General features: G+C 41.7%; 1 long non-coding RNA gene across 1 annotated transcript; it reads left to right on the forward strand.

Moving 5' to 3' along the window:
* The first annotated feature begins 3379 nt into the window (after positions 1 to 3379).
* LOC308663740 lies at positions 3380 to 8694 on the forward strand. Its single transcript, XR_014025476.1, has 2 exons — positions 3380 to 3950; positions 6377 to 8694. It is a non-coding gene; the product is annotated as an uncharacterized lncRNA (long non-coding RNA).
* Positions 8695 to 11975: the final 3281 nt, after the last annotated feature.

The following is an 11975-nucleotide window of genomic DNA, read 5'->3' on the forward strand; positions in this document are numbered from 1 at the left end:
GAAGATTCCAAACAACTTCATCTCCCATCGCTTCTGAGCTGAAGCAGAACCCTGAGGAAAGCATTTCCCCTCATTTCTCTCCAAACGTAATTGGAATTTGGAAACCCTCAGGGTCCCTATTGTATAGAGAGAGCTGCAGGACCAGCCAAGTATCTGCATGGTGTGTGAAGTGTGTGTGTGTGTGTAACAGATTATTAAAGTGGGTGAAGCTAGAATAAAAGAAGAGGTTTAAAACTAAACTGAATTTCACTCAAGCTTTAATAGAATCAGATGAGAGCTATAAGATTACTTACTCCACATGTATTTCATAATGTTCCCCCTCAGTCACATTAAAAGTTACAACCAAGTGGCTGTTTTTGACCAAGCAAAATTTTGGTTGCATCCCTCTGCTCTAGTGCCCCAGCCTGGAACCAGATTATCTCAAAATCCATCAGTTTCCCCTTTGCAGAAATGTTTCTCTTTTTTTAATAACCTGTTTATTCAAGAACTATATAAACATTTTAAAGTCATAGATAATAATTAAAATGGAAACAAAAATAAAAAAGGCCGACCTTTCCAAAGCACTTGATTCTTGGCTTGTGGTTAGCCTTACTGATTTACTGGAGACTTTTTTTTTAAATTGTTAAGTGAGAATTTTAAATGAATAGTTGTCCTTAATCAGATTTGCAGGCCTGTTTATGAAGCACATCTAGAGCCTTTACCCAAACTTGACTCTTGCAGTCTAAGAGTGACAGCAATTTGAGCCTAACCTGATCCCTCACCTGTCCTTGCCAATCCATTCTGGTGGTGGTAGAAGGCTTCCTGGAGGAGAAGAGCAGAGAAACACTTTGAGCAGTTTTTGTTAAGCATTTGCCCTTGCTAGGCTAGGCTGGCTTCGCTTGGCAGCTACAAGTCCTCAATTTTCATTATTGCAATATTCTACAACTTTGTGTTTTGTGTATTTGTGACATTAAAAAAATGTTCTAAGAAATTGTAAACTGCTGGCCTCCCCTCCATGGAGGATAGGCTGTTACTTTATTCCTTCCTCATGTAATCTGATCTGTTAAAACTTGATCAAAGTTTAACATCCAAGAATCTGCCTGGAGAACCACAAGTGTTGTGCATAGGATTCAGAAGAGCGAGGGACTGTGGTAAGATCGTTTGGAAACCTTGGAGCAGGGGTCTTCAAAGTTGGCAACTTTAAGACTTGTGTACTTCAACTCCCAGAATTCCGCAGCCAGCCAGAGCTGGCTGAGGAATTCTGGGAGTTGAAGTCCACAAGTCTTAAAGTTGCCAACTTTGAAGACCTCTGCCTTGGAGGAAGTGGGCCCAGTCCATTCAGCTTCCATCCAGATTTGGACATTTATTTTTATTTATTTTATTTATTTATTTTATTATATTTGTATACCGCCCTTCTCCCGAAGGACTCAGGGCGGTGAACAGGGCACATATAAAAATACAGAGTACAAAAATTAAAAAAGAATTAAATAGGAGCCCGAGCTAAAACAATAAATAGTAATATAAAAATCCACAATAAAAACCCCCAACACATCCCCCATCAGGCCAGGCCGGCTTGTTCAAATAGATAGGTCTTCAGACCGCGTCGGAAGGAGCGAAGGTCAGATGCCATCCGGAGCTCAACCGGCAGCTGATTCCATAAAGCCGGGGCGCCCACAGAGAAGGCCCTCCCCCTGGGGGCCACCAGCCGACATTCTCTGACCGGTGGCACCCTGAGGAGGCCCTCTCTGTGGGAACGCACAGGGCGGAGGGAAGTTGACACCGGCAGCAGGTGATCCCCGAGGTACTCCGGACCCACATTCCTAACAAGCTCGTCCTTTCCTCTATTTTTGGAAAACGGGTGGGAGGGGGTGTTTAAGAAAAAATGCTTTCTCAAACAACTGATGGTACTGAAGGAGACAGTAGTGCTTGGTCACATTTCAGGGCCTGGTAGCACTTAAGTGTTCCTTGCAGGTCCACTGGGAACTTGCATGATTTGCTCTGCAGTGGTTTCTTCCTTCTGCAGTTTGGCATATTGTTCAGGCTATGGCCTGTTTTGGCTCGCTGTGTTCAGTGGTTTTTAAAATGATGTTACGGATTTGATTGCTTCTTCCTCCAGAAAATCTCCCCTAATTCACTTGATTCTTTTTTCATGGAAGACCTACTAATATTGGACATTTCGGCCTTCCTTAGCCAACTTCTTGTTTCTTTATTACTACTGTTATTGGTATCCCTCCCCTTTTGACTCGGTTCTTTAGATTTATTGGTAATTTCATCCATACAATCTCTTTTCTGTGCTGTCTTATATATTTCTATGAAAACCGTCACCATCCTGTTTATGCTGGTGCTTTTAATCGCCCAGGAAGTTTTATCCTCACCTTGAGCTTCATGTGGATTGGAATAAACATTCCAATAATTCAGACTTTTATTTTCCTTTTTATGTTACCCAGGCATAAGATCTTTTACTTCTAACCTGGCCGTAAGACTGAAAGTCTGTGACAGTAAAAGTCCAGCCCCTCTGGTTATCTGTTGCTTGCAGGGCTGGATAAGGATGTAATGAAAGGGAACATCTTTCAGTACAAGTCCTTCTATTACACAAGTGATGAGTCATTAATAAACATTGATATAATCACTTCCATTTGCACCAAAATCCATCTGTCTGAAATTTGGCAGTGGTTCCCCACAGGAAAGACTACATTTGCTACATTTTAAAAACAAATTATATCCCCAAACAACAGAGCTATAGACACATCCCCCCTCACGCACAAAAAGCCAGATTTTAAGGAAGAGTAACTGAAAACGACCTGAAACAGTTTCACTGAAATTTGGCAGGCTGGATTCCACCCAAGAGGTCTAGTGTGTCTTTAAATTTCTTCCCATTCAGCTGAATTTTAAAAAGTAATTGTGTTCATTTCCTTCACATTCAACAATGGCACAGTTTGGTCTAGTGCAGGGGTAGGCAACCTCGGCTCTTTTATGACTCTTGGACTTCAACTCCCAGAATTCCTGAGCCAGCTGGCTCAGGAATTCTGGGAGTTGAAGTCCATGAGTCATAAAAGAGCCGAGGTTGCCTACCCCTGGTCTAGTGGTTAAGGCATCAGGCTAGAAACCATGAGTTCTACTTCTGGCCTTAAGTATGGAAAACTGGCTGGGGGATTTTGGGCCAGTCACTCTCAGCCAAACTTACCTCACAGAGTGGTTGTTGTGGGGAAAATAGGAAGAGGAAGAAAGATTAGGTATGTCACAGCTTTGAGTTATTTATAAACAATAATAAAAGTGGGAGAAAAATAAAATAAATGAAACTCAGTTCTACTGCATCTCACTCCAGGTTTGGCCGCAAGACCAAAGAAGACAGCCTGCAGTTTATGTATACTATGAGACTCAGCTGTAAGAGACTTTCATCTCTTTTCTTGTATTCACAGATTTATGTGTATTAACAGGATTGGGAATAGGATTCCCTTTGAGAGATAACAGAATAATAGCCAAAGGAGAAAACTCTTAAGGGTATCCTTGGATTCAAGTTTTGATACTACCAGTAGAGCTCCAGCTGTTGTTTCAATCAATCGATACCATATAGCATTGCCATAAAGAAAAGGTGCTTTTTGTCCAATCCAATGTGGTCAAATTCCAGGAGTTCTTGCAAAAGTCCAAGAAATTCTGTGCAAGAGTAGATGGCTTGTTTTACCCTCTCCAGCATTTGCTTTGGTTGTTAGGAATTTGGTAGATTTTCGGTAGCCAAATAGCAATAGCACTTAGACTTATATACCGCTTCGTAATCCTTTACAGCCCTCTCTAAGCAGCTTACAGAATCAGCATATTGCCCCCAACAATCTGGGTCCTCATTTTACCAACCTCAGAAGACTAAAAGGCTGAGTCAACCTTGAGCTGGTCAGGATCAAACTGCGGGCAGTTGGCAGAGTCAGCCTGCAATATTGCATTCTAACCACTGCGCCATCATGGCTCTTGGTCTACTGGTAAGTAAGACCCAGCTCCTCACTGGGTGATAAAAGGGCAGGCATATTTGTACTTTTCTCACTATCATTCTGATTCCTAGTTTCATCAAGAACATGACATCTTGATTACACAGACATGTTTTTTTCTTAACCCACAGTGATAAAGAATGGTCTAGAAATTAAGAACGCGACTTCAATATCGTGTTCAGTACTTCCTTAATTATTCAAAATATGTTTATCCTGCCTTTCCACAAATAGCACTGAAAGTAGCTAACAAATTTTATTAACCTCTTTAATTTGCAGTGGTATCCTAGGGTCTATTCCTTGGACAGCAAAGGTGACTAACAAGTACTGGAGTGCATAACACCAGACATGTCAACAGGAAGGCAAAACCACGAAACTATGTTTCACTTGGCCATGTCAAAGGAGGGGAATTCACTGGAGCAAACTTGGAAGAAACCAGGCCATCACAGAACTTGGTGGCTGGACACCATCATCAAAGCTGACAGCAGCCAGAGCACAGAAAAACTTGAAGAAGCCGTGCAAGATCTAAATATGTGGAAAGACCTGGCCCATACAATCGCCAGGAGTCAGACTTGACTTGATGATGATAACATCATCACCACCACCCTAGGGTTACAGAGTCAGAACAGCTTGAACCTCTGGGCAGATGCTATTCTGAAGGGCAGGCATTATAAAAGAGAAAATGCACTCTCCGAGTCCCATCAGGTAACACTGCTTAATGCACACACAAAGTATGCCTGCTCTGTTGAAACTTCTGCAACAAGGAGAAATGAGTGGAGAGAGGTCCTGCAGATATTTTTATTTATTATCAAACTTTTAAAACTGCCCATCTTCCTCACAGAGGCTCTGGTTAGTGTAGAAACAAAATATTAAAAATATTTATGTATATAAAATTTAAAAAGACGCAAACAATGTTAAAGGTGGAAGAAGGGCTTTCGGGCGCTAATCAGTCCCACAGACACGTGCTTCTCTGCACCCTAAGCAAGATGGCAGCGCCACATTTTAACACCTTTCCTGAAGGCCTGGCAATGAATGTTCCACAAAATGGGGGAAACGGCAGAGAAGGCTGTATTACTGGACCCTACCAATCAGAATTCTTTGGCTGACAAGGTTCACAACATACCCTTCTTGCCAAATATCCAGGCCCTGTGTCATGAAGGGCTTTAAAGGTGGAAACCAGCACCTTGAACTCCATTCAGAATACTTCAAATGCCAGGTTACACGGGCGCACACTGATGGGTTCATAATTGCTCACCCCACTACATTCTGGACTGGCCACAGCTTCCAAGTGGTCTTCAAGAGCACACCCATGTAGAGTACATTGCAATACTCTACGCACAAGGTGACCATGACATAAGTAACTATGAGAAGCTCTCTTCCAGGAAAGGGCTCCATTTATATGTAACAGATAATCTGTGCAAAAGTCAAGGTTCCTCCTCCTGCTTCAGACCCAACAGCTTCCAATCACTGGGAAAAGGTCTTGACTGCAACACCAGGGGGTTGAGAAATACAGCTGAATATCATCATCACTGATCAAACATGGCGTCAATGGATAATCTTGCCCAGAGATTTCATATAAATGTTAAACGAGAGGGTCAAAATGATTGAAACTACAATTTTTTTTACTAGGGCTTACGAATAGTCAATAAGAAAAGATTCATGAACATTTGATTTTATATATGGGTTAGGACGCTGAGCCTGTCGATCAGAAGGTTGGCAGTTTGGCGGGTCGAATCCCGAGTGCTGCGTAACAGAGTGAGCGCCTGTTACTCATCCCAGCTTCTGCCAACCTAGCAGTTCGAAAGCACGTAAAAATGCAAGTAGAAAAATAGGGACCACAACGGTGGGAAGGTGGTAACAGCATTCCGTGCGCCTTTGGTGTCTAGTCATGCCGGCCACATGACCACGGAGACGTCCTTGGACAAGCGCTGGCTCTTCGGCTTTGAAACGGAGATGAGCACTGGCCCCTAGAGTCGGAAACGACTAGTATGCATGTGCGGGGGAATCTTTACCTTTACCTTTAACGACAGTGAGGTTATTATAGGCACAAAAATGGAAGAACACAAAAATAGCCACAACAGAGTAGAATGTGAAGATGGTAGAATTTGCAGAAATTGCTAACCTGACCAGTTTGATTAGAGTGGTAGCAACAACTACTTTTATATATATAAAAAAACCACTAGGCTTTTTTTGCTGAAAATAATGATTTGATTTTATTTGAAAAGTGATTTATATATCAATTAAAAGGTGTGTGGGATGAATTGAAAGAGGGGGACAGTGTTAGGTATATAACTGCTGTAGAGAAGATTGGAAGTAGCTTCTTTGGTTTCTCTTTTTTGCAGCACTTTATATTTCTTCTTTATTTTTCATGTTTTATCTTTTCACTTTGTAAAAAAAAACTTCAATAAAAATTTTTTTTACAGAAAAGAAATTCAAGAGAGTTGAGCCTTGTGGGCGGGCACCCTACAGGTTAAGGGATTGCAGGCTCCAGCTCTCTACTGTCAACACTGGAATCAGCCGTGATGAAGGGAGAATCACTGCAACATTGGGCCTCTCGTTCCCAAACCATGTAGCTGGTTATGGTCAATAGTATCAAAGGTCACTGAGAAATCAAGAAAAACAAGAACAATTAGCCCTATCCTGGCCCCAACAGGAGTCATCCACAAGTGAAATCAATGCCCTTTTGGTACTATGCACTGGCCTGAAACTCAAATAAACTTGATCCAAATAATCTGTTTCTTCCAGGCCCTCTGAAACTGCAGTCTGGCCACCTTTTCAACAATCTGGCCCTAAAATGGAAGGCTGGAGACATCTTTCACTTCTTTTTCTTTGCTTCTTTAACTATATTATTAATTTATTCCCTCCCATCCATTTTATATATGCAGAAACCCAGTAAAATATGAGAAAGGAAGAGGGCTTCCCACTAGGGTCTCCCCAATTCCTTTTTTCCCCCACACCACTACTTGAGGATTTAGCAATTTCATAAGCCACAATAAAAAAGCAATATATGATCAAAATATCCATAGCAGATGACAAGCAGATATCAAATTTCACACCTGCTAGGTGATAAAAATGCATACAAAATGTCCCTTTTCTATGTCTTTCCACTTGTGTGTCTATCACAGGCGCATAAATAAAGACTTCTTTACCCCCTCTAGCAGGAGGGGGCAGTCTCTGTTTCCAAGCTGCTCAAGTAGAAGCCTCTTTCACATGTGGGTCAACATTAAAAAAAATGTCCTTCGAGTGATTTCTCCTATCCTGGTCATTTTTCCAAGATTACTGTACTTGTGTTTGCAAAGGACTTTTTCCAGGGTTGTCTCTTGATTTTGCCACAAGGAGGCAGGTTTACAAACAAGAATACATCCGGAAGATTAACAGGGCAATATCCCTTACAATATTTCTTTATGAAAGTTGATTGAATATAGTCATTCTAAACCTGCCAAAATCTTTATCCAAGCAATTGGGGTAATTTTAGCTTATCCAGACTTGGAAGAATTACCAATTTCATCCTTCTCATTTTTTATTTTTTTTGTTTTAAGCTACTGTACTGTATATACTTCCAAGGATATGGCCAACTGTGGCTGATCTTGGAAAAGAAATAGTGACAATCTTGGCTTATATACTTGGATGGTGTACCATGTGGGATTTCCAAAGTTGTTGGCTAGACTGGAAATTGTTATAAAATCCTGGAAGAAGACAATAGAGATCACTTCAATAATAGCTATGAAGAAAGCATTAACAGTCCCAAACCCCTATATGGGCACCCTCACTAGGAATCAGGTGGGGTTTTTTTTATCCCTTTAACTCTCTTCTTTCACTCAGGCCAATGTTTTTCCACATCTGCATAATGAAGGCAGAAAATGTTTAATGCATTTGATTAAGTGGACTATTTTTCCACTAAATCTTTGGGCCACAACATCATGTAACTTTTATTCAAACTACACCCCAGAGAGGTCAAGAAGAGAAGAGAATTTGTGCCCTTCCTAATTCAAATTCCCAGAGGTTTCAGCCAGAAGAAACTGGGCTACAGCAACGTCAAGAGTCTCACAGCTTCCCATCTGGCTTGGCAGCTTCCACTCTCCATTAAGACCTGAGCTTAGCCCAAAGGCAATTTACCTTGAAGGAAGTCCTCTGGATAAATGGAAACAGAATTTCTGTTCAAACATGTTTCCATACAACAGATATATATAAAGCTTTTCACTTAAGAGTGATTCATCTTAAAAACGACTAAAATTTCTGTCACTACGTGATGTGATTGTAAACCGCAGCAACGTGTGACTGCATTGCTTAGCAGTGGCCATCACAGCAGTCCTCATTGCTGTTGTTAACCGAATCCCACCAGTGTTTAGCTGAGGATTCTCCCAGATCCAAGCCATTCCTGCTTTGTCCCTTCCAGCCCTCAATCCTTGGTAAGATAAGAAACTGCCTCCTCTTGAACTCTCCCCACCCCATCCCACCCGACTTCTGTTGTTTTGGCCACCTGCAGTTACAATGGTGTCACTAACACTTAAGTAGAGGCCTAACGCCTTCAGCAGTCTCAGCCAACCACCTCTGCATCCCTTGCTCATATTTGGGGATGCTTATTCCATCTTTCTGGGCTCCACTGAAGGCCTATCTTTTCACTCAGGACTTCCATGAGTAAATCCTAAGATTTTTTTTCCTCCCTCCATCGTGTAGATAGATGTATGCTGTACTGCATATGCTTATTTATTTATAAATATAATTAAAAACAAAAATATGATCATGGGTATATTTTTGTTCATTATATTTAAAGGTTTTTCTTTTAACTTTTCCTGCACTGCCATGTGCTTTTCATGTGGGAATTCAGTATAAAAAAATTAATTGAACAAGGAACAGTAATAAGTCATTCTTAAAGATTCTGCTCAGTCATCTATATTTCAACAAAGTAGCCATAAGCATGTATTGGCATGACTCTACACCTTAACTAATCTTCTTCTGTATGTTACAACATCCCAATAGTTTCTCAATCAAATTTAACAGAGCAGTTATATAAATAGTATTTTGGGGTGGGGAAGAGCCTGAGGGTCAACCGAACTCCGGATTGCCCCCGATCTTCGTTCATTTCGCTGGGACCTAAAAACCAGGCTCTTTGAGCTATCTGGTCTGGACTGAGGGGTTTAATGTTTTAAATTGTGATTTTAATTTTTGCGGCTAGACTTAATTTAATTTTATATTGTATTGTTTTTAAATTTTGCCTTGTAAACCGCCCTGAGTCCTTTGGGAGTAGGGCGGTATATAAACCGAATAATAAATAAATAAATAAATAAATAAATAAATAAATAAATAAATAAATAAATAAATAAATAAATAAATAAATTTGTTTTAAAAACTGAATTTCTGTTTCTGCAACACTTTGAGCCCTTTAGCAGTTTAAATCATAATCTCAGGGCTTTTTATATCTTCTCCATATTAACCTTTGTTTCATTTGTGAGGCTGCAGTTTGGTTGGGACTGGGCAGACAAGACTGCCCTTTATTAATCAGTGATGGGACAAAGTAGAAGACGATGACGGTGGGGGGAGAGAAATAGCCCAGGTTACTAGACTTGAAACCACAGGCAAATTCTAGGCTGCCTTCCAGATTCTCTGCCTTGCGGCTGTTGTAGACTGATCTCTCTTTATCTGCTGAGTCACCTGCTCAGAAAAAGGTTGTGTTGCATAGCACAGGGAAAGACCCAGGGCACCTCACTATCTCTTTGGCCTTTCCCCCATTATTCAGGCTTACTACCGGTATAGTGTTTCAACAGAATAAAACTGTCTATCCAAGTTGATTAAAAACAGGTTGCTAACCTGGGAGGGGGGGTGTATCACCCTTCTTCATCTGACCTCTACTCCCCTTTTCTATTAGGGTGAGCAGCCCATACTGAACCCCGTGACCTCTTTCAAAGTCCATCACACCAATTCAGTGGCATAATGGCAATGGCAATATTTGGGCATTTGAGGGACTCCTCAAGATTGGCTCTGTGAGTCTCTTCATTTCCATATTTAACCTCTCCCTTAAAAGAAAACAGAACTACACACACACACACACACACACACCCATCCAGACATATCTCCAATTACTAGGCCTCCAGCACAAAGTCACCCAGCTGACTTGAAGATTATGGATTTTCTAATTGCCCCCTACCCCAAATGTAACCTGAAGCCAGTGGTTGTGTTTGCTTTGTTTACTATTTTGCCTGAGAAAAACCTCTGGGGAGCTCCAAAGCTTGCATAAGATTTTGTGATCTTGATCTTTTTGTGATCTAGACCAGTGCTTTTCAGCCCGTGGTGCACATACCACTGGTGGTACTTATCACCTGGCAGGTGGTACATGTATGACGGGCTGAAAAGCACTGTAAAAAAAGTGTAAAAGTGTAGAAGGGGAATGAGTTGAAGCAGTGGCAGCGCCACACAGGCCTGTAGGAACTGTGCTGAATGCCCTGGATTGGTGTAGGGCTCCAGCTGATTGGCTCTTCTGGGAGGAGGAGGAGGGGGGGAGAGAGGAGAGGATATAAAAGAAGGAGGTTTTGGTGGGAAAGGGAGAGGAAAAAAAGACTAGGGGGGGGAAAGAAGGGGACGGAGAAAGACAGAGACTTCTTTGAGACAAGCAGAAGGAAAGAAGGGGATAGAACAATGCAAAGATTAATGTCTGAGAAACAAGCACAAGTTTCCCATTAAAAGTGAGGTAAGTGGGTGTAGAAATAGTCCTCAACCACAACTGAGGCCAAAATTTATGATGCTAAGTGAGAAATTTGTTAAATGAGTTTTGTCCCATTTTACAACTTTCCTGCCACATTTGTTAAGTGAATCACTGCAGTTGTTAAATTAGTAATACAGTTGTGACTCTGGTTTCCCCATTGACTTTCCTTGTCAGAAGGTTGCAAAAGGAGATCACATGACCCTGAAACACTGCGATCGTCATAAATATAAATCAGTTGCCAAGCATCCGAATGTAAATCATGTGACCTTGGGCCCATGCTGCAAAGGTCATAGGTGTGAAAAATGGTCGCAGGTCACTTTTTTCAGTGCCGTTGTAACTTCAAAGAGTCACTAAGTGAACTGTTGTAAATCAAGGACTACCTGTAATTTATCACTTTCCTTGGTCAAGTTTTTGACACCTTGCTAGGTGACTGGTGGTACTCGAATATTGTCATATCCTAAAAGTGGTACAATCAGTGAAAAGGCACAGATCTAGACAGCCGCTTTTCTGGAGCGGTATAGAGTAGTGGACCCCAACCTTTTAGGCACCAGTGACCGGTACCATGGAGAAAGGTTTTTTTGCAGACCAGAGGGGTATGGTTTCGTGTGTTGCCTGCATCCCACAGATGGGGCACTTTTTTGCACGGCCCAGTTGCTGGCATGCCATGGACCGGTACAGATCCACAGCCTGGGGGTTGGGGACTCCTGGTATAGAGTCTCCTGCTTGGGCAGGGGGTTGGAGTAGAAGACCTCTCCAAGACCCCTTCCAACTCTAAATTGGCCTAATGAAGAGGGCACTCTAGGGCTTTGAAAATGGCCTACAGATACCCGTAAGACCACAAATGCTGGTTGGACGATTCCTTCTTTACACAATCACATAAATATTGTAAAACCAGGCCTGGATGCCTAATATAGAAGCAAGGAAAGTTGCCAGCAAATATAGTGTCTCCTTCCATAATACGAGAGAATCAAAGCTGGATGTTGCCACTATGCCCAATCTGGGCCCAGGATAGAAATCCAAATGAAAGAAAGTATCTGAAAGATGACTGTCCAGCATGCTCTTGAATAAATCAATCCGGTGTGTCTGCAGCTAAAGTGTCATGATGTAGAACCCAATCATATGATCAAAGTTGTGATGCATGTAAAAAGGGGCAAGGCTTTGATTTCATGGTGGCCACCATCTTGACTTTTCTGACCCTCTGAAGGGGAGTCTGCTCCCTTCCTTTGCAATTTATGCCTCTGCTCTTCTTCTTAGGCATTCCCCCTCCCCTTTAATATTAAGTCCTCCTCATAACTGTAATAAGACACGTGATTAAGGTGTAT

Source organism: Vipera berus, assembly GCF_964194415.1.
Source record: "Vipera berus genome assembly, chromosome: 2".
Classification (NCBI taxonomy): Eukaryota; Metazoa; Chordata; class Lepidosauria; order Squamata; family Viperidae; genus Vipera; species Vipera berus.